The sequence below is a fragment of the Episyrphus balteatus genome, chromosome 2, assembly GCF_945859705.1.
Source record: "Episyrphus balteatus chromosome 2, idEpiBalt1.1, whole genome shotgun sequence".
Taxonomy (NCBI): Eukaryota; Metazoa; Arthropoda; class Insecta; order Diptera; family Syrphidae; genus Episyrphus; species Episyrphus balteatus.
In genome coordinates, this window is record NC_079135.1 from 34,683,647 (window position 1) to 34,711,093 (window position 27,447).

Consider the following 27,447-nt stretch of genomic DNA (forward strand, 5'->3'; position numbering starts at 1 on the left):
TTTTTATCCCAGTCATCAAAGTATTGTTGAAAAAAAAAATCCTTACAACGCTGTCTACCTATAATAAAAATGTAATCAAAGCTGAAGAAAAAAAAACATTTTGAAAAAAATTATGAGCTTTAAAAAGCAAAAAAAAATTGATGCTATAGAGAAGACAAAAAACCAACAAAGCCCTTTTTTCCTAATTTTTTAAATTTTTTCGAAAAATCTAAAAAGTAGGTATTCAAAGAACCGGTAGTCATCCCTTATGGAATTGAATTTTTTTTTAATTTTCAATTTTCTGTGCAATTATTTGTTGTTGAGATATCGATTATCCGATCCGATCATTTTCTGTTCTAAATTCTCCTTTTTCCAAAAAAAGTCTCATGCTCAATGTTTTCAAAATAAAAAATTGCAACTGAATAAACGTGTTTTCTGGTTTATATAACAATTGTATAAAAAAAATCCAGGTCAGTAGATCACAAACGAAAAATTGTTCACGTTATTCTTTGCGCAATACACAACACAATTTCATAGATCTTAAAATTAAATATTTTAAGCTTTATACTGTTTTTTTATCTTTCTAAATTAATAAATTGTGAAAAACGTCCCCCTTTAAAAAAAAATTTAAGGTGTTTAAAACCTTAGGTCATTCGCCAAGACATTCAAACTGATCCTGGTGCCTTGCTTTATTTTAATACTTTTTCTAACAATTCGTTTGCTTACCAATCGTCACAGTCAAGAACATAATTTTAAAGTTTTAATTTACATTTCATGCAACTTTTGAGTAAAATATTTGAAAAAGAAAAAAAAAAAAAAAACAGGGCATATGTACTAGGGTGGGTCAAAAAAATCGAAATTTTTTTTTTTATTTTGTACTCCGAAAAATCGGTTGCTAGACCCCTCTAGAATATACACACCAAATATGAGCTCTTTATATTAATGGGAAGGTCCTCCGCTTTGCAATTTTCTATTTTTACATCAAGCTTCTACTAAAAAAAAAAATTTTTTTATTAATTGACTTTTTAGCAAATTTCTTTTCATATTCTTGTAGAAAATTGAACGCTCTACAAAAAAGGCCTTGCACACTTTTTTCGTTTATCTAACCGTTGAATAGATATTTGAGGTCCAAAAATCGAGAAAATCTTTAAAAATTTGTTTTTTGTTCTTAATTTTGTAACAAATTGAAAAATTATAATGATCAAACGCGCAAGACATATTCTTGTTGAAAATTGATTGCTCCACAAAAAAGGTTTTGTTAACTTTTTTCATTAATCTAACCATTCTAAAGATATTCGAGGTCAAAGTAAAAAAAAAATATAAAAACATTTTATATTTTTAAAAAATTTCTAATTCACTGAAACTTCATTATTTTCAAATTAGCAAGATATATTCTTGTAGGGGCTTAAACGTTCTACAAAAAATTCCTTGGAATGAAATTGATTGCTTTAACCGTTTAGAAGATATTTGACCCACCCTAACCTACATACATAGGCGGATCCAGAGGGGGGCACGGGGGCACGTGCCCCCCCCCCCCCCCCAGAACTTAAAGTTCATACTTAAAGGAAATCAAACTATAAGAGTTTTAAAAATATATGAATAATAACAGAAAGAACTTGAGTGAAACTCTTGTCTATTTCTGGCTGAAAATGCGAATGTTGTTGATTGTTGCATCCCTTTCCCATGAAAAGCACCACCTCAAAAATTTGCACTTTTTTCGTTGTTTTTTTTTTTAACATTAGTGTTTTTAAAATAGCGGAACAAGTCACAAAATTGCATAAACTATATATTATAGAACTGCTGGATATGTAGAACAAACTTGCATTTCAGAAGTTTGCCCAAGCTTGCACCCCGAAAATAAAGACCCCTTGAAAAAAACTCCTCAAAAGCGACCCTTACTTATAGATTTTTATAAATGTTATTTTATTGAGAAAATTTCTCCAGGGATACCTCTAAAAATATGTAAAAAAAATAGTGTTCCAAATTTCAAAAGAATCGGTGCAGTAGTTTTGAAGTTATGAGGAGCACCGGCGTTGAAAACATTAGTTGTGGGGATAACGATTTAAAGTTTTGAACTCTGGACTAAAAGACTAAAACGTTCCTAAGGGAAGTATTAAAATACTCATAACTTGGTCAATTTGGCTCCAAGAGACCTACAATTTGAACACAATATTCTTGAGGTATAAAACAATTTAACCCCTTGTAGCCCCATGTGACATTTCTGTAACAAGCCGAAAAAGATTGCATAAAAGCTCTACAAACTATTTTTTTTTTCTTTTGAAGCTTCTAATATTATAATCTTTAAGTATTGCTTTATCGAAATAGTACTTCAAATTTCTAATAAATAGCACCAATAGTTTTTAATTGTCAGTTAATGTTGAAAGTTGGGCTTTTTTTGAAAATAAGCAAATTTGTGTAAAAACTACGAAATTCAGAAAAAAAAATAGTTTTTGTTAGTAAACCCCACGGGGTTTTATTTTTGGATGTTAGGAAAGTGCCTAAAAATTAATATTAGATAGTTTTTTGCTTGAATTTTTGCATTTTTATATAAAAATAAATTATTTAAAGTTTTTTTTTACTCCCAAAATATCGAAATAACTAAGTAAATAATGACTTTATTGAATTTTTAAAAAATACGTGTTTTATTAAAGATAAAGGCCAATCGATTGACTTATTAATTTTTAAATTTTAGACCTTGGGTTACAAAAGGTTAATGCAAATTTAAAAAAACAAAACTGGGTTTCCCGGCAAAAAAGTATGATTCAGTTTTTTTTTTTTTATTCTGAGGAACTTTTATATTTATTAGAATGAAGTCTTTAGTATTTGACTAAAAACTACTAGGTCATTAACTAATGGTATAATTATGTCCATAATATTGCAAAATTTTATACAAAATCAATTAAAAAACGTAAACATTTTTTTTTTCAAAATTTCATCTTTAAAACTTAATTTCTCAAAAACTATTTATTGAAACAACTTAAGTCAAAAAATTAAATAAAGAATAGATTACTAACTTTAATATAGCACAGAATTGTACGTGCATTTTCTGATTTTTTATATTTTTTTCTTCCGGCTAATCCAGGAGTAAGAGGGTTAGCACTTCCTTCCGAATAACTTTTTGGTCATTTGGTACCTATTTTATGTGGGAAATGTGCCTAAATATTTTTGGCCAGGTTTTAGACCACTGTGGGTCGTTAAAATTTTCTGCTTGTTATTCAGTCGTATGGTACTTCACTTTATTTCTAACTGTTATTGCTGTTTTTTTTGCCAATCCGTCCCTTGTGCCCCCCAAAAAAAAAAATCCTGGATCCGCCCCTGCCTACATACCTACATATCGGAGTGTAGGCACAAATGTTTTTTAGATCCTGCACGCAAACTTTTCTCGCTCACTGTCACGCTTGTGTAAGTTTGTAGAGAATAATGAAAAATCTGGTAAAACAAAAACAAAAGCAAAACACGAAAACTTTTGTCAATTTCTCGTGCTTTTGTTTGAAAAAGTGCAGCATTTTCACATTCACACTACAAAATCATCAGAAATAGAAAAAAAAAAAACTATCAAAAAGACCTCCTATGGAGGGCAGTGCAACTTGCATCACACATTGACTTGGATTTATTTTTTTTTTTTGCTGTTATTTTTCAGTGATGCAATAGTTTTTGTTTGCGTCGGTGTTGTTTTGAACTCGAAAAGTATTTATATGCTCCAGAAAATCTCAATTCCTTCATCGCGAAAGGAAATCAATAATTTATTGAATTGGAAAGGGCCAGTCGAGGCGGTGGAATTTCATGTTGGTTCTTTTTTTAGAATTTCAACCCCGGGAGGTATTTTGATGGTGCAGGTAGCGCACTAGATCCCTGGATGGTTTCCACCAAACCCACATCTGTAAACAAATCTCTTTGGAAATCGTTGACTTCCCTAATTGCCGGCGCAATAAATTCTATTTCTACACACTTTCCGTATCAGGATTGGAAGAGTACCAATAGTATACCTACCTACCTACTGGCAACGGAAATGTAGTCAGGAAATGCACATGAGTTCGATTTAACATTAAAGTACACTCAACTGCGACCTATTTCTCTAGGTTTTTTTCAAGAGAGTTTCGTGTTCAATCAATTCATCTCAATTGTTTTTTTGAAAAATTTTCTTTTTACAAGTTTCCTTTTTATTTTGTTTAACTTAGGTACCATATAAATTCGTATGTGGGAAGATTCTGGAAGAGTAAAAAAAAGAAGATGATATACAGCACATCAAGAAGGAGCTATTGAATTGCAGGAGCTTTATTTTTCCTGAGTGCAATTTAATAATAATACAAAAGCAAAAAGAGAAAAATCGGGACAGGATGCAGTTTCTTATTCCGTTTTCAATTTGTATTCATCATCATGGTTACTCTCGAAACAAGACGCAATGTGTACCTACCTACTTGCAATCAATCATTAAATCAATCTAAAGGACCTTCCTTATTCTCGTTTCTTGGTAATTCTCAAAGTAGGTTAAAGAGATGTTGTTGCTTTGAACTAAAAAAATACAAAACAAAAGTGGGTCCTACTCCCTAGGTAGGTACGTATTTGATAAAGAGTTCAATTGTGGGTGGGAAGTAAGATGTTAAAGAAAGTGTTGACGCGAGTTGGAGTAAAAGTGTAGTAGGTGTTAAAAAAGGTTAGATTTTGAAAAAAAAAAACTTTTCAAACCTTTTTTGGATATTTTCCCTCATTTTCAATTTTTTTTTGTATTTTTCTTTGGTTTATCTAAAGTTTAAACCATATTTATAAAAAAAATATTAATATTGGAAATCAACAAAAAAATCACTATTTTTTTTGTTCGTCTAATTTTTACTTGCTCTATAAGGCAAGTATTGGTTTCGTGTCGAAAAAAAATTTTAAGTTTCAAAACCAACATTACGATGATGGAGAATTCTAAAAAAATGTGGGTCTCGCAATTCCGTCCGTGCGTCCATCTGTACACATTTCCATAACCTAAACGGTCGGATGGATTTTCTTTAAATTTGGTACAGATAAGTTTTATGGAATTCTGAAAGTTGTTTTTTTTTTTTTTGTTTTTTTTTTGTTTTTTTTTTGTTTTTTTTTTGTGCTTTTTTTGTTTTTTTTATTTCGCTTAAAAAGTGAACCTCCATAAAATTTTTCAATTTATACCAAATAACTCGAAAACGGCTCTAACGATTTTGATTAACATTTGCAGACGTAATATTCAAAGCGATTGCAATAAAACTGCATTTTAATTTTTTCCAATTTTTTTTTTTCATTCAACAAAATTTTGCCCTAAATGCCGGCGCTTCCCCAACATCAACAAAATTTCTTTAAAATTTATATAGAAGCAACTCTTTAAATCTACAAGTATACTAACATCAAAGTGTTTTGAACTGCAAGAGCAAGTACGTGCGACCCAGTTATGCATTTTATTTTTAAGGATAAACTTTAAAACTTAAAATTAATATTTCTACTGTAATTTTAATAATTTAACTCTTAATTTAGTGATTAAGAACTTAAACTTCACAAAAAAAAAAAAAAAATTTTAAAAAGAATAAAAAATTTCAAAATGTAAAAATTAACCCCCTTATTTATAAACGTTGTATAACTTTATTGAACTGTAAAAATTTGGAAAATGTGAACAAAAAACCTTGTTTATTGCTGTCTTATAGCTGTCAAACTTATATACAAGAGTAGGTTGTCTTAACCGCGAATAATGTGATTATTATTTTTATTAAATAAAGCATATTTTCAACAATTTAAAAAAAGTTATGCAGTGTAGGTGTAAGTAGACAAAAATCTAATAAATAAGACTGTAAGTTTAAAGGTTTTTCATAAACAATGAATAGATTTTATGTATATACGCAATTGTTTAAAGCAAATTGTGCCATCTGTATATTCCTTTTACCCTTTGGGAAGTTTTGAGCAAGCATTTTAAAAACCGAGAATAACTTTTTACAAAGACGAAGCCTTCTATTTTTCAATTATGTTTTCAATTGCGTAGAAGTGGATTTATATTATTATTATAATAATTACTGTTAAAATTCTTTATTAATAAAAAGAGTTCTTCATTCATTCTTTTTCGATGTAGAATGTAGTTAAAATATGGAAATATACTCTTCTACATTAACAAGTGTATAAATGTTTAAAACAAAACATATATAATGAAACTAAAAATGTAAGCAAATAAAGACAAACAAAAATTAAAATAAAATAAAACAAATAAAATTCAATGTTTGTTTGGTTTAAAATATTTAAATTAGATACGCCATATTAACAAATGATACGCCCCAATTTGTATCGCTTTATCATTTGTTTTTTCTCTTTTTTATTATTATTTTTAGCACATCAAAAACCACAGATAAATGATTTAAAATTCATATCAAATTAATTTTTATTGACACTAAATTAATTTAATTAGTTCCAAAGCTCTATAGACTATAGCTAGCCCATGAATGAATGAAGATAAGTAGGTGTCAATATGAAATGCGATGTAGGATAATATCATTCAATTAATCCGATTTATTTATCTTTCAAATTAATTTCTCTCTTACTAAATAGTTCTTTGTTTTTAATTTAAGGGATAATACAAAATCCTATAACGACATCAGAGCGACGACATAATCCACATACAAAATGATTGACATTTTAATCCATATTCAATATTTGAACAAACTTATTATTAGCACCACAAGAGGCAATAATATACGCGATAAAATGATAAACAAAAGATCAATTTTCGCACCGTTGAGTATCGTATCGTGTATCTGCTCAAGCATATAGTATATCACTCAAACTCACACTCATTCACTCAAAAACTAATCAGAAGAAAGAACATAAACAACAGCGACAATGACGACGGCAACGACAACAACTACAACCGACCGACAATGGGCAACAGTTCCATATTCCATATTATTTGTCGTTTTCGATTTCACCGCCACCGCTCACCGCCTACGCCATTTTGAATGTATGCGCTCTGGCTGTCGTTGGTGTGGCATGAAAATTTATAGCTCGTATAAAGACCGTACAAACGATGTCAATTAAAATTACAACCGATTGCCCGCTCGTCCATCTACTGACGTCGTCGTGTTGTCGACGTCGATGCTGCTGCTGCTTCAGCTGTAGCCGCTGAGCTATATGTCGCCAATATGTCGAATTCCATTCGCACATATATCGATTTCACCTACGCCCATTTAAGGGGCGATAGTGGAGTTGATGTGGTATCATTTCATTCGGATTTCAAAATCAGTCCCGTGTAAGAATGGTGGACGGTGGTAGACCGTTTCCTCTTCCTCTTGCTTTCGTTTTTCACCATCATCGTTCAATTGTATAGTAAATGACATTTCTTCCATTTAAATCTGCCACCTCACTGTCCCCACCACAAATCTCACCCCAGATGAATGCATTTATCAGTGCAGTGCATCAGAGTGTGCTATCGATAACCTTTTGAGTGTTTGTATATTTGCAGTAATTGAATACGCAGTCTGGAACAACCGACAATAGTAGTTCTTGGGAACTATTTCTGATGAACTGTTTGCAACGTACATAGTTTGTCTGCTAATCAATATTAGCTGCGGAAAAAAAGTTCATGGACAGTGACACTATTATGCGTTTAGTTGATTGAAATAGTAGAGGTACCTACTAAAAAATTAAATCCACAACTAAGTCGCAAGATTCTACTTGTTTGGCTCAAGAATTTAAAATGGGAATATTAAGTTAAGAAAAAAAGTCTAGCACCAATTTTTTTTTATAGTTGGTTTAAGAATCACTTAATGAAATAAAAATAAATTTTAATAAATTTTCATGAATCCTATAACTTAGGTCTTAGTGCACCTTAATGTAGGTAGCAGGTTAAATAGGGGGAATGACATTTGAGATTTATTTATCAACATTGGCCTTCTTCACATCATCAGCATCGCATCGCAGCATCATCGATCCAAAGATCCTTGGTTTATTGCTGTTGAAAGTGTGTTTAATGTTAAGATAGCTCTTTTTTATTCAGACCACGTAATTAAGTTGACAAGGAATAAACAAAGTGGCAGCGAACAAAATACAATACAAATGGGTCGGGATAAATTGGAAAAATGTTAAATGTCACATTTTGACATTTTAAGGCATATTTTGGTGCAGAACTTTTTTCTATAATGAAATTTGTTTGCCAATTTTTCATTTCAATTAAAAAAAAAAAAAAACATTATTCAAATTTTAGGGTAACGAGTGTTTTCTTTTTTGGGTAGCTCATAGTATTTAAATAAAAACGGACATATAGATTTCTGGAAAAACTACTGTCGATTTCAAATTTTACCTAAGATGGTTTACTTTTGGATGCTTTTAAAAATTATAACAATTTTATGATATGGGTGAGTATTTGCGAATTGTCCCTTTGACTTAAAAAAAAGCAATAACTTTCAATGTTAAGTATGTATTTTACTTTGAATTTCTTACAAAAATTATATTGTTTTCTGAAATTTAAGGTAAAGTTGTCAAAAGAAGTTCCTTCCTTCTTTTTTTAATGCATTTGGTTTTCAAATTCTTTCTTATTTCGTGACCTTTCTTTATTAAAATATTTTGTTCTTTTTCGTCGGCTACAGGTCTGATTTGAATATATATTTTTTACCTAGTTCTCGATCGACGTTTCGATTGTGGTTACGAAACGTCGATCGAGAACTAGGTAAAAAATATATATTCAAATCAGACCAGTAGCCGACGAAAAAGAACAAAGCATTTGGTTTTCATTACAAATTTAAAAAAATATTGCAAATTAAAAAATGTTCATGCAATTATAAATATGTTATTCTAAATAGAAAATTTCTGCATTGAAAAAAAGAAATCTATCCAAAATGTATTTAGTAAGTATTTTTTTTTTAATACTTTTTCCTTGTAGGGGACCATTTTAGGCCACCTTTCCTCAAATAATTTTTAAAAGTTATCGATCTTGAACTATTGGCTACTCGCTATAGACCAGTGCCAATAATTTTTGAAAATAAAAAAATTATTAGCAGCATATGGTTGGTGGGAAAATTTAGGATAAATGTTATATGAAAGGGGAAAAATAAATTGCCCACAAAAAAATTGGTGGAAAGGGGGTAGGTGGGCGAAAAAGTGGGGTGGGTGTCAAAAATCATGGTTTTTTACAATTTCTGTCAAAATTAGACGTCCTATCGAAAAAAGTCAAATGCAAAAGTTGTAGGTAGTACAAGTCTACAACTTTTACTCGAACAATTTTTTTCTATAACCTCAAAAATATTGAAAAAAATGCAAAAATACGATTTTTTGTTGGATTTTAACAAAGCTTAGATAAAAATTACTTTGTTATGTTTTCTATCTATTAAAAATGTTAATTGAGAAAAAAGTTAATTTTTGGATTTTTGACGAATTTAATTTGAAAAAATAGCTTATTTTTCAATCAAAAAAGTTACCGAAAATTTTTTTGATTTTTGAAAAGTTTGGAATGCAATTATTTAGCTTAAAACCGTTTTTTAAAGATTGTGTGGAAAAACTATACTTTTGTTTTAGAAAATATTGAGAAAAATTGAAAAAAAAACAAAAAGCGATTTTTAAGATTGATTTTTCCGTAAATGACAGTAATATTGGCGAGAAATAATTTTCCATAGAAACCAAATTATACTTTTCTAATGGTTATTGACCTTTTTAATTTGAATCAAGTACTAGAATAGCCCTAACGTGCAAAGTTTTTGAGATATTGAATTTTGAACGTCCCAAACACTATTTTTCTAATTTTTGGCATATTAATATGTCAAAAACGTGATGTGATAGAATTTTTCTGACTTCAGATTCGATCTCAGCGCACAAAAAACCATTAGAAAAATATACTTTGATTTCTATTAAAAAAAACTTTTTGACCAGTGAAATCGAACAAGGCATTCGATTTTGTCTAACTAATTTAACATTTTTAATAGATAGAAAACATAACAAAGTAATTTTTAACCAAGCTTTGTTAAAATCCAACTACTTTTGTAAAAGATAAAAATAAAAAATAAAAAAATCGTATTTTTGCATTTTTTTTCAATATTTTTGAGGTTATAGAAAAAAATTGTTCGAGTAAAAGTTGTAGACATTTGCACTACCTACAACTTTTGCATTTGACTTTTTTCGATAGGACGTCTAATTTTGACAGAAATTGTAAAAAACCATGATTTTTGACACCCACCCCACTTTTTCGCCCACCTACCCCCTTTCCCCCAATTTTTTTGTGGGCAATTTATTTTTCCCCTTTCATATACCATTTATCCTAAATTTTCCCATCACCCTTATGCTGCTAATAATTTGTTCAACTTTTGCCTTCTGAAAACCGGATTGGCACTGGTCTACTAGTACGTGATTGAACTATGAGAACAATTTTGTGTACCGTTAGTTATTTGTCCTTATTTTGGCGGAGGTATAACTTAAAATGTTTCTGAATTGAATTATACAATTTATTCAAAATTTGTTTTTACATTTTTTTAATATTTTTTTTAATTGAATGTTATAATATCTCAAAAATATCGTGTCATTTTAAGTCACGTTTTTCCCTTCAAAGCGTTTGAAAAAAGTAAAATTTGAAATTTCAAAATATCTAGCCACCTATCGTTATCTGGGGAAAACTGTTATTGCCGTATTTTTTAATAGTGTTTTGTGAAAAGTTTACATAATATTCTTTGAATGTCATAGTTTAATGTAAAATTACTTTTAATAAATAAATTTTAACTATATCAACACAAAAAAAAAACGTGCCTTCTTCGGTATCTACGAATCAAGGGGCACGGTAGTGGCCAGCCAGACAAGTTCTCTAGCAACTTTGGCACTACACCCATATTTACAGGAAACAACTCAGGCCATTTTCGACCCCCCTCTAAATTCCACACCAAAGATGCTAGAAATTTCAAACTCTCTACATTTGTTGAGCTGGTCAAAACCAAACTCCTCACAAAATTTCAGCTTCTTACGATGAGTAGTTTCTGAGATATAGGGCTTCAAAAATCGCAAAAACCGTAACTGACTCACTGACAGATCATCAAAATTATGGAGAACTTTCCGCTATCGTAGAAACTTGAAATTTTACACGGTGATAGGACTTGAGGTGTAATTATACAAAATGAAAAAGCGAAAATTTGAGATCCATCCATTTCCGATGAATTTTCATCAAATATTATAAAGCAGTTCTGATTATCGTAGAATCTTGAAATTTGGTAGAATAAAATTTGAGAATCTTAGCCAGGGGGCGCGGCAACTGCCCATTTTCACTGAATTTTCATCAAATATAGAGATTTTCAATTCTACAGCCATACCTTGAAAAAAGTAGTGAAATCACAACAAAAATATTACTGTTAAAAAAAGAGCCAAGTTCTCCTATGTTGAAATTATGCTGGCACAAAAAGTACTGAGATGTAAAAGTGTACCAAATTCTAAAGTTTGGGTTCAAATTCGTACCAAAAAAATTTTGATTGTTTACTTGGCAATTTTTGAAATAACTTTAAAAATCGGTAATTAAAAGAAAAATTGTCAAGAGAACAATCAAAACATCAAACCTTACATCAACCACTTTAAAAAAATTAACAGAATGAAATTGGTCACTACCAAAAACGTGACTTAAAATCTCTGTTTTTATATTATCGTTATTAAATATTTATCGTTTTTTGACCAAGTCTGTGAAAAATAACTTCTAATTTGGTTTAGAATCAAATTTTTAAGATAATTTAAAAATTGAAAATTGCGCACACCTAAAACTTCCTGTTGAAACTTTGTTTCTTCCATTGTCCTAAAAATACAATCCTAAATACTAAAAAAAATAGTTTTTTTCAGCAAAAGTAGTTATTTTTTGCAGCAAGCTTATGGTTTTTAATTTTTTTTAAATAGCCCCTCTAACAGACTTACCTCAATTCCATACGAATTTTAACTGAATATAAGGTATTCAGTGCCTGCAAAAAGCTGACAATAGAATGATAGACAAGACTGTAATCACATTCAGGTCTAACATGTTAAATTATTGAAAACTATAAACAAATAAGTTATTTATAATTCCTCCAAACTCGTTATGCAAAATGATCAGTAATCCGAATTTAGAGATAACAGTATTAAATCTTCAAAAAGATCTATCGGCTCTTTTGAACTAAAAACGATTACATCAAAAATTTAATTGAATCTCTTTGAAAAGTCAAATGGCCATGAGACGAACGGAACCTTAGAAAAATACTTACTATTGAACATAAGTAGAGTTTACAGTTTGATTCAATTTCAATCAAATTTATATAGAAAGCATCTACATACTTTATATCAACCTTTAACAAAAACAAAAATTGTCTTTTCTATCTTTACCCTACAATCTATATAGAATTTCATTAAATTGATGACATCCGTATGTATTCATCACTAATTTATAGGTTGTTGATAAAATTGTTTTGATAAAAACATTGATTAGTTTTATCGACATGAACTTTCGCTCTATCGTCGTCGTCTCTGGGGGGAAATAAGACCGACAACGTTCATAGAGACCCAATCACAAAACATCCCAATTAAATGTTTCAGATATTTAAATGAATCCAACACAAATGATAAATGGTTAAAGCCTTATCTAAACTAACTTTGTATATGTGTATTTAAGTACTTTGCCTCTCTCTGTGCTTTCCAAATCCAAAACAGAGACTCTTGTAATTAATATTTGTTTTCGACAAAGGATGACATTGTGATATTTTAACAACAGTTTTACGCTTCAACTAAAATATTTATATCAATTTATTCTTTATAAATAGATTTATTATTTGTATTTTGTATATTTTTTTTTGTATGTATTTGTATTTGATTTTGTTCTTTGTTTTGTTTCAGGATTATTAATGGCAATGAAGAGAAACAAGGAGCGGATAAGCACTGATTGATTATGTTGGTGAAATCTCTTGTTGTTGGATATTTACATATTACTTAACAGGTAAGCAGCAACGGGGCCAAGATTTATTATTGTCGTTGTTAATGACATGCATCAGTATACCGTTGAATAAAATAATTTCGTCCTCATTGAATTGAATCCTTGAAAAAGCAGGTCAAACACGAAAATGATTCAGCAAAAGTATCTCAAAAACGTGACGAGATAGAGAATTTCAGGAATTGAAGCAATCAGTTTGCCAAGATAAAGTTTTGCTTTTGTGGGACATTTTTTTTGAGATTTTTAATACATTTGTTTATTTTTTAACTCTTAAACAAAAAATTAGCTAAAAGTACTTCAACACAAGTTATTTTCTAAATACGCAATTAATTTGAAATAATAAATAAAAACAAAACAAACAATTTAGTTTTAGCAGGTGGGCTAGGAACTGTTTTAAGATTTTTTATTTGTACACTGACATGGAAATTATGTTCACTCCATCAACATGTGATTCAAGTAATGTTATCTCAAAAGTGCTAAATCGAGGCACGTTTCATATTTAAGTAAAACGTCACTGGTAAAACCAAAAAACTGTTTAAATATAAACAATGTCAAATTCAACAATGCATACGGAACGGAGTACCTACGATGTTGAAAAAAAAGTTAAGGTAAGTTAAACAATAATAAAGTTGGAACAAATCTGAATGGCTCAATTTGATTCTGTAGCAAAAGTATGAAAACAAAATGAGTTTTGTTAATCAAATGGAAAACTAAAAGTTTTGTGAAATTAGGGAATTTCCTTCATAAATAACTAAAACAATACTATCTGCTTTATAATCTCACATGTTTTAGACAACTTTTTTTCTATTTATATAGTTTACTAATTTAAATACCTAAAGCTTTGTATACCTAATTTGGCTTTCGAAAAATGTAATGTATTTCACCAAAAGCATCCGTAAAGAATCGATAAAGTAATAAAAATAATCTACAGTTAATTAGTCTTAAGATTTCGTAGAAAAATTTATAACTCCAAGCAGTTTTCAAAATTCTCAAAATCATTGAATGTAGATATTCTGTCGAATAGAAGTTTTGGTTCTAAGAACGAAGGGTTTCAGCTAAAACCAAACAACAATAATGTTGCTCTTTGGTTTTGATTTAGCTTATTGTTTATTTTGCAAGAAATATCCAGATAGAAAGTTCGTCTGTGAAAGAGATGGGAAATATTCAAGTTTACTTAACTGCTTATTCGTTGCTGTCTTGCTTTATGAGGGTTTATGATATCTTTTACTTGTGGTATAGGAAGTTTATATAAACTTATGCATTCGGAAAAACAAATCCAAATCTAATTTGCGATAAAAATCTAACACAACAAAACGATGTTAAGGCTTGCGAAAAAAGTGTGTCTCACATTTCTGTCGTATTTTTAAAAGAAGTGGTCTTTTTTTTTAGTATTATTTTGCAGTTTACTTACAACCAGTACCTGATAGAGCCAAACGGACCTCGCAACCGGATTTTTTTTTTCCAAGAATCAAATTCGATCAAGCCATTTTTTTTTTTTAATTGAAAAACTTAGAGCAAGTTGATGTGACCCAGTCATGCATTTTTTGTTCAGTGTGGAATAGCATTCTAGACAGTTTTTAAACCCGTCATATAAGTTGTTTTATTTAAGTACTATAGGAAAATTTATGATACCTAAAGTTTATTTTTTGACAACCCATCAAAAATTATAATCGAAAAACTGCTAATTTTTTAACCTTCCATTGATCTTAAGGATCAAGAATTTGGTGTAGAACGTTAAAATCCCATTTTTCATGAGCTTAAACTATTTTTCCTAAAATTTTGAATAGTCCAATAGAAAATCATATATAAACATAAATGCGCAATGAAAATGTTCTAATATTGAAAATTGAAATGTGCATGCACTTTGTCATGAAAATGAAATTCTTGTAGGCTTTGTTAATTCGTTGAATGAGACTGTGCCCGTAAAAAAATGTTAAAAATGTAGAGTAGAGCCTGTAATCTAACTCAGTAATGGCGTGATAGTCAATTAAGAACAATTGCTCCACGCGGGGTACTGTACTTGACGAATTAATGAAATAATTTTAATTTTGTAAATACAAGATCTTATAAAATACGTCATACTTTTTCGTAAAATACCCAATATTAAAATCTTAAAAATCGTTTGAATTTCAAGAGAACTGCACAAAAAAAAACGTTATAACTCGAAAAATAATCGAAAATCAGAGAACAAACATACAAACATACGTTTTTCGACTTAGATCACCTCTTCTGTGGCGATGACTGTGCTTGAGACACTTTGTATATTGCTTTTCAATTGCTTTTACTTATTGAAAGTTTCATGCTAAAATTGATCTTTTCGACACATGATCTTCAATAAAATAAAATTGATTTTTTTACATTCACTTGCATTTTTTCAGAAGAGCAATAATGAGTTATATTTTTTTATAATTTTGTATATTTAAAAAAATATTTTCCGAAATATTTGTGATTTCTGCAAAACAAAATAACATTCAAGTCACAAATATAGCCAAGACTTTTTGCTTTAAACATATACAATAAACTCAAAATAAAATAATATTATTAGAAACTCTAGATCCATCTGTTCAAAGGTAGTTTCAATTACAATGTTACAATTTACTTCTCTGTCGGTTTTTGAATCTTAAGAAACTTGATAAGCCAACTGTCATTTTCAGTGCACATAATTAGACCAATTAATGAAGCCCCATCAACCAAATGTCTGTGTCCGTCTTTGTTTATATTTTTTTATTTTTTGTATTGTTTTTGTATTTTATTTCCTTAATTTTTATTCACACAACCGTATCCCGTATCCCTTATCTTTACTCCAACTGTCATTGTTTATATAGTTTCATTGTTGGGCTGTTATCTATTTGTACATTGTAATATTAATTGTAAAGCTTTCTTTTGTATAGCAGCATCAGGCACACTCATACACAGTTAAATTGAGGCGTGAGCATGAAGTAACAAAGGTAAATAAGATAAAAACTCCATGGGACTATTGTAAGAGATGACTCGTTTTGGGTACGTCAAATCAGCTAGCCATCAACAGCAGCAGCATCATCATCAACAATATCAACAAGACACAGGACCTCAACTGTGTGCTTTCGCAATACAGGGTGTCCCAAAAGTAATGGATCAAACGAAGTATGCTGATCGGCCAACTTTAGGGCTCTCAGAATTTGGTAACTTGTTCATCCCAAATCTTTACGGTTTTCAATTTAATGCAGTTTTTGTGAAATTTCTATAAATTCCGACTTTGCAACAGTATTTTGCCTCCTCCGCTCATAATTGATTTTTGTTTTTTACAATTCTTTCACTTAAACATTGCCTAATAATAAGAAATAATTAATTAATCAAAATATTTTTTATTTCATTCACCATTTTGCTGCAAATTAATTAACAGTTCCATGTTTTATGAAAACTCAATTTCTTACTTTTATTTCAGAGCAACACCCTGAAAAAAATTTGTATGGTGTGACCCTGGTTTATTATTTTGAAAACTTGCCGTGTTATTGCAGTTTTAAAAAATGTATAAAAGTTTCCAAAGTAATAAACCAGGGTCACACCATAAAATTTTTGTTCAGGGTGTTGCTCTGAAATAAAAGTGAGAAATTGAATTTTCATAAAACATGGAACTGTTAATTAATTTGCAGCAAAATGGCGGATGAAATAAAAAATATTTTGATTAATTAATTATTTCTTATTATTAGGCAATGTTTAAGTGAAAGAATTGTAAAAAACAAAAATCAATTATGAGCGGAGGAAGCAAAATACTGTTGCAATGTCGGAATTTATAGAAATTTCACAAAAACTGCATTATATCGAAAACCGTAAAGATTTGGGATAAAAAAGTTACCAAATTCTGGGAGCCCTAAAGTTTGGGACACCCTGTATATTTCATAAAAAAAAAAAAATAAACGAAAAAGAAAAAAAAAACACTTATTGTGTTTTTAACTGGACAGGACCACTCAAAAGTGTTGGTTGAGTGTGTACTTATGAGTACGTAATGATAAATTTTTTTATACAGTCAAGTGAAAAATATTGTCGACAGTAATTTTACTCCATTTTAAAAATGTCAAACAAAGAATGTATTCAATCCTTAAGCTTAAGTCCTTTCGAAAATTCTCTAAAACAGCTTAAGGGATTCTCATAAAAAATTAAATATATAAATTTTCAAGTTTCTGACTTTGCAGTTTCTAAAACAAAATGATTTTTTTTTTGCACATCACTGTTGACATTTATTTTCCAACTTATCAGTTTTTAACTTTTGTTTTTTCGCCATGAAAAGAATTTTTGTTTCATTTTACTCTCAGAAGCGTTTTTGTTAAATTTGTCTGTACCTGCCTTCATTCATTTGCATTTTGTGTGTGTGTGCTAGGGTATGAATCCTTTTTATTTTGTCGGTTTGGTATAGTATAGGTGCAAATATGAAGGTTGTTGCACAGTTTAAATTAAAGTAAATATTTGATTTTATGTTTAAACTTTGTCTAGTTGGTGCAATTGCAAATTTCCAAATACACCCAGACACACCCGCACCACATATCCTCACACAAATGTACTGTACAGTACACCCACAGGATACAGGACTTTTTTAGAAGTCCAAACGAAATGAGAACAAGATAGAAAATGAGATAAAAAAGTTTAAAGAAGTTCAGTCATGCTTTTGAGGATGTTATACAACTACATAAATATACATCATATAAATGTATATGTGGGTGTACATTTGTAAGCTGTTCATATGTGTTTAGTATATATACAAAGACTTCTGACACTTATCCTGAAAATAATTGAATTTTGCCTCATGTGTGAGTATGTTTTAGAATAGATCTAGAGATTTCCTACAACTTGGAATAAATCAATTATTTGTTGAACTTTCATTTAATACTGGGCGTATACATACATGTTAGAAGTAGAAGAGTCTTGGCATTTATCAGAGTGAATAATTGAAGGACATATAGTAGCTCCAGTGTGCCAAGAGGATTTTACAAATGTCTTTTCACATTTGGCTTACATTCTTTGAAAAAGAAGAAATTGAAAAAAAAAAAAAATAACAACAAGAAACTAAAAAGATTCAGTTTCTGGAAAATGGTTCCATAAAATATAAGTTGTCCGGTCATTTGTAGTACATTTTGTTTATAAGAAAATATTTTCAATTAGAAACTTTCAAAAGGAACATTGTTTTGCTTTTCAATAATATAAAAGAGTAATCAAATATGTGAACAAATAATAATTAAATCAACAAACTGAAAAGGATAATTTCGGAAGCACTAATATTCTTAGAGCCCACAGCAATTCTTAATTGTGAGTGATATTATAAAATGGTTGGTATATATTTGAATAGGTTCTTTGAATTTTAGAAAAGGAAGTGTGAAATTTTTTGGATGCCCTATTGAGGGAAATTGCAAATGTACACAATCATGTCTTTCCGGCTTGATTTAAAATGATTAGGGTGTCCTTTGGGTATAGCATATAGGAAGTATCCACTCCAGGGTCGCAAATTTCAGGTATCAGAGGAAGTAAAGGTTACTTTTTTTGTATACATCATAAATACATATTTTATAGCTTATTCTATTACAAAAAGTCAACCTCTAGAAGAAAATGGCCCCGAACGGCATAAGTTTAGGTCTCGTACAGGGTCTCTTTCCAGTAGATTTTATAAGAAAAAAATTTAATATTTCTCTAAAAAGAAAATCTTTATTTAATTTATAGGGCTTTGAGTAAAAAATAACAAGTTACTTTAAAATTAAGTTAAATTGTGACTTTTATTGTAAACACAAAAAAACTCGGCTCGTATTGAAACTTTTCTAGAAAACGAACTAGCGAAAAATTGTCTTCAATACACTCATATAATAGACAAAAGTATCTTCCAGATGAAGTTCCATGACAACTTTTTCGATACAAGCGAAAAGTCAGGTCAGAATAATTGGGAATCGAAAAATCCAAAAAAAAAACAATGTTTTCGAAACATGAAAGTTCTCAAGGTAGCCTTAACTAAATTTCTTGTAGGCAATAAATATTTTTTTTTTATTAAAAGTTTATCATTTGCTTGACATATATGCCAGTTAAGAGAAAAGAGCAAAAACTTATGTACTTTTTCGACAATTGACGAATTAGTAAAAAATATTGTCTTTTCTAAAAATTACGATGTCTTCTTAACATAACATTACTTGTAAAGAATACTTTTCTATCGCTTTTATCGTTTAATAGTTAAAAATCGATATTTTTCTCATTTGACCTTGAATAACTTAGTACGCAGTCACGATTGCATTATGCGAATTTTAGATGGTTAAAACATGTACAACTTTTATTTTAATCATTTTTGCTGTTTGCTTATGCTTAAGTTCTATTCGAACTCCAAGATTTCCATTTTCGAATAAAAAATTAAATAAACAAAATCACTCTAACAACATGCTTGAAAGGAGAATGGGCAAGTTTGTATGAAACGTGGACGTTACGCGGCCAGGAATGAATTTGTTATTTTTTGATGTAATTAAGGTTTACATATATTGTGCAGAAGTTTTATCCCTGTGACGTATTTCAATAACGGATAAAATGCATTTTTGCATTTAACACTTTATATATGTCTCAATGTTATAACTCAATTGTGTATTTTAAGTGCAAAATATTATTTTCTGTCATTTTCCCTGAGTCTGAAGACCTTTATCTTGAATATCCAACCACTAGGACCCAAACTATAAGCATTTTAAAACAACAAATTCAAGCCTATTTTTAGAGTTTTGTTGTTCAATTTTTTGTCACTTTGAATTGTTTGAAAACTTTCGAACCTGAAATGGTTATCTTAAAAATCTTATATTATGAGTTCTATTGGTCGGATTTTCAAGATTAATGTCTTCATGCTCAGGGAAAATGACAGAGCATCATATTTTATATTCCATATAAAAATATAAATCAGTTTTTCCTTCATACATTGAACAATGCAATAACAATATTAATACTGCATTATCTTGCATTCTTAACGCAATACAGCGAAACGTCCATAGTAAAAGTTTTTCCTGGGCTATAATTCTTTCATTTGATACCAATTTTATTGATGGCCGCTCAACGTCCAAAATGCCCATTCTCCTTTGCTCATAAAATTTATTTTTCATGAATAGTCATCTAAAAATTCGAATATTTGAAGCTAACGACTGTTTTTTGAATAAAGACGTTTAAAATCATTATTTTCAACAACAATTTTTACCTCAAATTTTTTTAGAAAGTTAATTTATGAGAAAATATACGTTTCGATAAAGTTTTGAGTTGTTTCTTATAAAAACATACGTATTTGAAAAATAGAAAATTTATCAATTTTCGAAAGCAAATTTTTCAATCAAAAATCGGCTTGAAGATTGAAGATAATTCTAATGTGCTCCTCTCCTGTAATTCAGGAAGTTTGAATCTATTTAGTAATACAATTGTCACAAAACCTATCGCCGTATTTTTGTAATAAATCAACAGCTAAATCAAAAATCGATTCGAAGCAATTGAAGCCATCATTTGTGCAATAGATGGTCCCGCTACTGAAAAAAAGTGAAAATCTATTTTGCCAATTTTCCATTTTTCTCTAAAATTTGTGCGTACATTATAAGATATTTTTTTTATATTAGACAAAAATATTTCAATTTTGATTAAATTTTATAGAAATATACGTTTTTATGTTTCAAACAAATTTTAATTTTTGTTCAAAGCAAAATAATTACTTTTTATCACTTTCTTTTTTAAATAAAAAATTAAGTAAATTAATTGCATTTAATTTTTCAAATAAAATACAATTTTTTTTTATAAAGAAATACATCTCGTTCAATCAACGATCATTCTTACCAACTATTTAACATTAAGGGTTTTGCCTTTTCAACTTTTAATAAGTTTCTTATTGTATCGATCGAAATTTGAATTAGTATTAATTTGTACCAAATTTTACTAAAAGTACTTAAACTTCAACATTTCAAGAGATATTTAAATTCTCATCCCAAAAATAACTTAACTAAACTGACCTACCCATTTCAAAATATTTAATCATTTGATTTTTAACAAAAATCTCTACAATATTACCTATGTATCCCTAAAAAACGAAACATGTTTTCAAACGAGAACAAAGAAAGTACCTTTTTTTGTTATAGCAATGACCTTCATCTCAAATTATATAAAAAAAAATTAAAAAATGTACGTCTCAAAAAAAAAAAAAAAAAGTCAAAAACCATAGACAAATGTTTACCCCAATAATGTCACACACTGTTTACCCTAAAAGCTAATATACCAAAACCTGTGTAAATAGTATCTTTTTCATCACTGCCACACACAAACACAAATACCCCAGATAACCAGCACAAAAGTAAGTGTAAATTATTATTATTGAAAATTCCATTCCAGCTTAGTTGCGCGCTGATTTAATTTGCTTTCAAGTTCAAAACGTTCTCTTCCTGAAATAATACTCTGCCAGCCAGCCAACAGAGTATATAGAAAACCATCGACGAATCCGTCAGATTTAATGATGTTAACTATGTTTTTTTGCTTGTTTCAGCATCAGCTGATAAATGTGTATATCGTTCTTGTTGTTGTTGGACAGAAAAACAAAAAAAGATGCAAATATGCATCACACATACAACATACACAATGATTGTATCGTTGCATCTACGCATGCTATAGTTGGTTCTGGTTGCTGTTTTTAGATTATAACTATTGCTTGATGGCCTGGCCTGGCCTCAACTCACAAAGTCGTGTATCTAGATAGGTTTCCAGTTCAAGAGATCTAGTGCAGATAGTAGCAACAGCAGGCGGCTGTTGGTTGTGTGTCGTGCAGCTGTACAACGTACTTGAAAATCATCAATTTCGATTGGACCGGTTCTTGGTAGCTGAGTTGAACTGAGATGAGGTTTATGCATAAGATAGATAGATTCATTTGAGTTGAGTTTTTTATTAGTAGCATCATCGAAAATTTACAGAATCTATCCAATTTTTTTTTTTTTTGTTTGGTCTTGTGATTCAAATTGAAGTGGAAGTTGTGTGATGGTGATGTTGATGCTTAGATTGTTCATATCTCATTCTGTATACTCAGGTGAAAAATTAACCGAATAGGTTTTGTTTTTTTTTTTAATTTTAAAATTAGCTCCCACCGAATTTTTAGGTGGTTCTTGAAATCTTTTTAATGGATTAGAGAACTACTTAGTATAAGTTTTGTTGATATTGTTAGGCTAATAAGTTAGGACCGGCAAACCGTTCAATTATAAATCGTGTGGCTTTGTAACTCTCTGAGTTCCCGAAGTTACTCCATTGATGGAAGGTCCTGACACTACGAGACCGCGTTTCCAGTAAGTTTTTATAATTTTGTGTCGGTGTTTTAAACTACGACTTCGATTTTTATCGATTGGTTATACTTTTCGGCACCGAAGTTTAAAGTTTAGCGCACAAAACGAGTTGATTGAACTGTAAACAACGTGTTCAATTTTAAGACGGCATCCGTTGGATATTTAATGTTTGCGTTGTTTTTTTTTTTGTCTTCTCTTTTTTTTTATCTTTCAACTACAAAAAACCAAACAAGAAAAAAAAAATAACTCAACTGAAGATGCGCATGGCGCGAGAGATGAGACGATGAAAACGATGATGATGATGATGAGATAATATTGGGATTGTGAGTTTGAGTTTGAGGAGGGACAACAACAAAACATCGACCAGGGACATCGACAAACTAAACGGTATAATAAATTATTTTAATTATGAAATATTGTGCACAGAATGATAGGAATTAATGTCAGTGGCATATATATTATTCCACACACATACAAATACACTTAGAATTTTATATATAAATCGAGTGCTAGATATTGGATAGTGCATTTGTTTTGAGAGTTTGTTGTTGTTGTTTTTTCTTATTCATGGTCGTTGTATAAAATAGCGATTTAGCAAGATACATCTTGGTTTTAAGTGGGCTTTGGATTTGTGTGCTACATACAATTATTATTATATGGGGTGCGGTGTAGATTATGCGTTGGAATTATTATTGAGTTTTGTAAGTTCAGATGAGAATGTGGGATCAAAAACGAGGGTTGATTGATGTTGGTGGCCTTTGTCAAATAGATCAATCATAGAACAAATATAATTATCGTAGAATAGGGAAGATGTAGGGGAATTGCTTCTAGAAAAAAACTCCAAAAGAATTAAAAAAAAATTTGAGAGTTAGCTTAATACAAAAATTACATTGACATCTTCTTTGTTCATTAATATATTTAATTTGTTGTTCATAATTGTCATAATTAAGAAGATGTTAACACAGTACCATTTACTGATATTGTACCAATGTTTAATGAAAATGACATAACTATATTCTCACTATAATTTTGAGCTGTTCTTTTACTTCTTAATTTTTGGTAAGATTCCGAAGAACTATTGTAGTATTAGAACCAGGTTTGTTTTCGTTACATAAATATCTAATTAGGTACTCATATGAAAGGAGTCTTCTATCTGGAGGGCCAAGTCATTTAATAACTCAAAACGCAAGATGTCGTTCAAGCCGCTCCATATTGGCTCTAGCTCTTAATATGCCGAAGATAAAAGATCTTAGCAAAGTTCAATGAAGTTGGCAATTGTTGCAATATTTTTATCTTTGCAATAATTTCGAGTAAGTTGTAACGTAAAAATTTAAAAACATATGATATAAATTAAGGAAAAAGGTCAGAATTTTCATAAACTAGAATTTTACATTTTTATTTTTTATTTTTTTTTTAACAGGTCCTCGTTCTTTAAATTGTCTCTCGAAACAGCTGAAAAGGCAGTCGTAGGCATCCCTATAATAAAGTGTCCCATTCCTAAACCAGACCAGGTTTAAGACAACAGAGTGTCTCCGGAAAAGTGAATTGCGTCTTTAGCTTTTTCCGAATCTGAAGTCAGAAAAATTTGATTGGCCTCCGTTTTTGAAATATTACCGTTAGAAAATGCCGAAAAACGTCATTTTGGCTGTTTTCGAGGTTATGTTTTTATGTGGGGCAATTCATTTTGAAAAAAATTATAACGGTGTCTATAAGAACTGGTTTTATTCTTCCAAAAAGAACAAAGGCCAATAGAATTTTTCTGATTGCGGATTCAAGTTTAGCAACCCAAAAACCTCTAGAAAAGTATATTTTGGTTCTTGTAGCAAAAATTTTATGTTCAGGGACTTAAACTTTAGAATAAAATTAGTGCCTCTTTGGCTTACTAACTGAAATTTAAGATATCTCGAGCAATAAAAGAGATATCGGGAAAATTAAAACAGTTTTTGAAAGAAGAATATCTGTTCTTATAATCATCGGTACAAATTTGTTTATAATGAATTACCCCACATAAAAACAGAAGATCGAAAACTACCAAAATGACGTTTTTAAGCATTTTATAACGGTAATATCTCAAAAACGGAGGCCAATCAAATTTTTCTGACTTCAGATTCGGATTCAGCATCCCAAAAAATACTAGAAAAGTATATCTTGGTTCTTGTGGCAAAAAAAAAGTGCAATTTTGTTGACCAGTGTTATGTTTGCTTATCGTAGACAAAAATATCAAGTCGATTTACACTTTCTGCAGTTTATACAGTATTATTTTTAATAGTTATGATATTGCTGGCTCTACAAAAAATCTTCCATTCCTTCTTCCATAAGTTTGAACAAATCCATGTACCCACAATATGCATTGAAATTTCAGGTGCATTTTTCGGACAGGAGGTACCGAGTAAGCTCACTTTAACCAGATGTTCTTCTTTCAGGGAATGATGAACTGCTGAATTTTTTTTTGGTTCCGTAATCATTTTAAAAAATTGACGTGTTATTAGCTGTGTTTTTTTTTGGCATTGCTATCCGTATCCGCAGTTGGCGTTACAAAACAACACGCAGCTGCCGATAGGAATAGAAGCTAAACAAAGCTGCGGATAGAAATTTGATGAAGTGTTTAAATTTATGTTTTCCTTTCTCTTGGTGCGTGCATATGAATTTTTGGTCAATGTTGATATTTGGGAAATCCTACTGCGGATAACTTTGTCAAAAAAACACGCCTATTGACTTTCTCAAAATCGGCGCCGATTCGAACCTCCTTTTAAAATTAATATAAATCGGTTATATCTAGCACAATAAATCTGCTACCGGTTCTTGGATTAATTCGAGTCTTTATGGAAAAAAAACTTTATTGAAAGTGCCGTTTTGGCACTGAAAAGATCATCGAAAATTTCAGATTCCTTAACTTCCGGCGTTTCCCGATCATAATTATCTCAACTAACCGAATTTACCTATTGTGTTTACGATTCTCCAACATCTAACGCCAAAGACTTAATCCTTCTCTTTATGTGTTTCTAATAAAATGAAAGCTTTTCAGTGATGTGAATGAAAATCGTTGAATCTTTAACTTTAACTTTTTTAAATCTTTAATACTTTTTACATTTCGCCCTGACTAACAACAAAACCTTATAAATTATAAACATGTGCCTTACCCCTAAAGGTCTCTACAACTTAACATGTATATGACCCTTCGAGCTTTATGGGATTATAATACGACATCATCCAATGCGATAATATTTTCATCAAAATATCCCATAAACATTTAGGTACCATACATATTTTCTCATTCCTGTCTAAATATTTCATGGTTTGTGTATGTGTTGATGATAAATCTACCAAAAACAAACATAAATAAACCTCTTCGAGAGCTTTTAAATAATATCAACACTCTCAGTTTATTATTATGGATGCTAAATGGTAATTTATTTTATCCACATTTACAATAAGTAGTCCACATAAAATAAATGCTTTCATAAATCATTGCCATCAACCAAACTCCCATACCGCATCGCACCACACCGTGCGGCTGCTCTACTTCCGTTTACCCGGTAATTGATTTATTCGTCTGATATATGACTACGATAATAAAAAGCAAAGCAAAAAAAAGTAAAATACATAAAAAAGGTAAACACCATGGCAACTGTCCAAACCATTTAATATGTTAATTTCCATATCCAACACCAACAAACACACATACAGACTAAAAAGACAGACGCAGACGTCAGAAATAAATAACACGAAACAACAGTTTTCTCCCTTTTCTGGTACAAATTTGTTGTTTGTACTTTTTTTTTTAATAAAGAAACCCATATAATATTATGTCACCCTCGATCAATCAAATATTAAATCACCTACAAGTTTTTGCACTTTTCGACACATCACCCGGTCATGCAATGACCGAGCGAACAGCAGCACCCAAATGGCCACAACCACCAGTGAGCGTTTCGTCTGGACATGACGATATGACGACTTGCAGAATGTCACTTCCTTATCGACATAGTCGACGTAGTTTGTATTTTTAATCGTAGTCGTAGTCGCATCGTTTGGCTTGGTTTGGCCAAAAGTGTGCACAGATACATTTTTAATGACACGAAAGCATGCATAGCGACGACCGGTCTAACACACTTAACACCGCACTATAGTTGGGCTGGTATATAATACTAGGTGGTATAGGGTCCTATTAACGGGACCTGGGTTATTCAACACCACCCATGAAAGAAACTCTAAGGAACTCTTGCTTTCTCTCTCTATTTGTTGTTTTAGATGTCAATACACGACGGAGGGCCGGTTGAGTATATATCTTTACGACAGGTTAATAGCTTGTACGGGGTATATCTTAAAAGAGTCTTGATGTGTGACTACATGCACGTGTTCGTATGTGCCAGGAGAGTTTATAATATTTATTTTTTCTTGCTTCTTGGAGGGACTTGACGTGCAGGCATAAATAACACTGTTGTTTGGCGACAGACGTTAAAAATGGCAAAAAATAAAATCTCGGTGTAAAATACTTTAGCAAAGGGTGACTGTTTTTTTTTTTTTTTAAGGGCTTTGCATATTGAGGTATAGAGTTACCCACAAACACGCAGTCTTAAATATTAAGCCCCAAGGTATGGAAGCAAGCAATTACAAAGTTCTTCATCGAAAGGTGAGAAGAAACAAAAAAAAAAATGTTTTCAATTGCTAGAAATATGTTACAAAAGCTTAAGCCAGACGAAATAGGAGACTAATGTTTGGTTTTTAGTTTTTTATGATAGTGAATTATAAGATCCTAGTGTGAGATTAGAAACTCTCATCTGTGAACCAGACATATATGTACATTCAATTTAGACTACATAAATCCTTCATTAGACTGCTTTTCAGGGTGTCGCCAATTGATGATAAAGAGATCAAAAGGTCAAGTTTTTAGCGTCATAAACCTTGCTCGCGATTTCAAGGCTTAACTCTAAAGACATCTTTGGCTAATTATGTAGTTGATAAATTACAAAACTGCGTCAAGGTGAAAAGTAACCTGGGAGTCTTAAAATATTCGAACTATGAATGAAACTGATATGATATCAGTTAAAAATCACAGCCGTTTCATTCATGGTTCGAAAATGTCTAAAGATTGCACGATTCTGCAAATTTTGGTGATTTTCTGACGCAGTTTCGTAGCTTACATAAAATTGTTGGTTGTGGATAAATTTAGAGTTCAAACATGTGTTATTAACGAATAATTAAAACAAAACAAAAAATCGGCAGCAGAACGGAGCCGTTTAATTTATTTCGAAGGTATATTTTTTCTACAAATTTACGTAC

At 30.4% G+C, this 27,447-nt stretch overlaps 1 protein-coding gene across 3 annotated transcripts in view; it reads left to right on the plus strand.

Moving 5' to 3' along the window:
* LOC129912442 (tyrosine-protein kinase Src64B) overlaps nt 1-27,447 on the plus strand; it is a 121,624-nt gene that overhangs the window by 33,337 nt on the left and 60,840 nt on the right. For all 3 annotated transcript variants that reach the window (XM_055990667.1, XM_055990666.1, XM_055990668.1), the window contains one exon: nt 12,787-12,886. The gene's annotated coding sequence lies outside the window, so the exon portion shown is untranslated. The remainder of the gene's footprint in view (nt 1-12,786; nt 12,887-27,447) is intronic.